At 44.5% G+C, this 2,056-nt stretch overlaps 1 pseudogene; it reads left to right on the top strand.

Annotated features, from left to right (window-relative positions):
- The first annotated feature begins 204 nt into the window (after positions 1 to 204).
- On the top strand, positions 205 to 1,492 carry LOC116869859 (annotated as a pseudogene).
- Positions 1,493 to 2,056: the final 564 nt, after the last annotated feature.

Below are 2,056 nucleotides of genomic sequence, written 5' to 3'. Positions count from 1 at the left end.
TAGATTTTAAGGGTTTTAGTAAAATTAATGCCATTGATGTTTTTCCTGCTAAAAATACATGGAATGCTATGCATATTAAAGAGAATGGGGTAGCTTCTTCTCCAAGAAAATACGGAGTGGTGGATGATGCCAGTGCTGCAGGAGGGAGGTCTGGAATGAGAGGTCGCAGAGGCAACACTGAGGGCAAGGCCAAGGACCATCACCAATCTGGGTCACCTGGTCAAGGACATGAAGATCAAGTCTGTGGAGATCTGTCTCTTCTTCTGGCCCATCAAGGACTCTGAGATCATTGACTTTTTTCCTGGTTTTGGAGAGTATGCCTGTGTCAAGCAGACCCATGCTGGCCAGGCAACCAGGTTCAAGGCATTTACCGTCATTAGATTTTACAATGGACATGTTGGTCTGGGTGTTAAGTGCTCCAGAGAGGTGCCACTACCATCCGTGGGGCCATCACCCTGGTCAAGATCTCCATCATCTACACACGGCGAGGTTACCAGAGGAACAAGATTGGCAAGCTCCACACTGTCCCAGGCAAGGTGACCAGCTGCCATGGCTGTGCCACGGCGCCTCCCACCCCTGCCACCAGTGGCACTAGCATTGTCTCAACCCCTGTGCCCAAGAAGCTACTGATGATGGCCAGTATAGACGACTGCTCCCCCTCAGGAGAGGGAGAAGCAGACTCCCCACTGAGCAGAGACCCTGACATGGAGCTCTATCCCACTCAGGACCCTGGGATCATGACCCAAGCTGAAGGCAGCCACTCAACCAACTGAGCCACACAGGCACCCCTAGAATTTAGTGATTTATCAGCTGCATGCAACACCCAGTGCTCATTACTTCAAGTGCCTTTCTTAATGCCCATCATCCAATTACCGTATCCCCCACCCAGCTCCCCTCCAGCAACCCTCCAATTGTTCCCTAACGTTAAGAGCCTCTTCCAGTTTATCTCCTTCTTTGTTTTCATCTTATTGTTCCTTCCCTTCCCCTATGTTCATCTGTTTTGTCTCTTACATTCCACATATGAGTGAAGTTATACATGATAATTGTCTCTCTCTGACTGACTGATTTCACTTAGCATAGTACCTTCTAGTTCTATCCATGTCATTGAAATGGCAAAGCTTCATCCTTTTTGATGGCTGAGTAATATTCCATTACACACACACACACACACACACACACACACACACACAGATATATATCCACATCTTCTTTATCCTTTCATCCGTCAGTGGATATCTGGGTTATTTCCATATTTTGGCTATTGCCCCCACATAATTCACATAAAGTGAATTAAAACTGGTAAAAAGAAGAATGTGGTAGATTTGTAAATACTACTTGGAAGATGTCATATGAGTATCACTAGGTTAGAAAACTGAGTTACAAAACAATGTGGACTGTAGTCCCCCCTTATCTGCAGTTTCAGCTTCCCACAGTCAACCTCAGTCCAGAAGCATTTGATCCTCCTTCTGATATGTTGGCAGAAGGCTGGTAGGAGCCTAACACTACATCACAATGCCGACATTGCTCACCTCACTTTATCTCCTCACATACATATTTGATCATGTCACACCGTCACAAGAGGAAGCAGGGTGAGTACAGTAAGATATTTTGAGAGACCACATTCACCTAACTTCTGTTACAGTCCCATAATTGTTTTATTATTATTAGTTATTATTAGTCTCTTACTGTGTCTAATTTATAAATTAAATTTCATCATAGGTATGCGTGTATAGTAAAAAACATAGTATGTATAGGGTTGGGTACTATCTGTGGCTTCAGACATCCACTGGGTTTCTTGGAACATATCCCCCATGGATAAGGAGGGACTACTGTATAGCATAATACCATTTTTATAAGAAAATAGTGTGTACACATGTATATACCCAAATCTTTTCCTCACTCAGTCTTTACTATCTCACTACGCACCACAGTCCACACAGCAGCGCAAGGCAAACATGCAGAAATCAGTCACTCTTGGTTCCTTTCCTTCCTTCACACCTTCGCTCTCTCTCTTCAAAGGAGATAAGGGGAAAGTCACACGGACATTGACCTTGGG

Source organism: Lontra canadensis, unplaced genomic scaffold (assembly GCF_010015895.1).
Source record: "Lontra canadensis isolate GAN:19392208 unplaced genomic scaffold, GSC_riverotter_1.0 scaffold21, whole genome shotgun sequence".
In the NCBI taxonomy this organism is placed as follows: domain Eukaryota; kingdom Metazoa; phylum Chordata; class Mammalia; order Carnivora; family Mustelidae; genus Lontra; species Lontra canadensis.
This window is presented reverse-complemented; position numbering and strand designations above follow the sequence as displayed.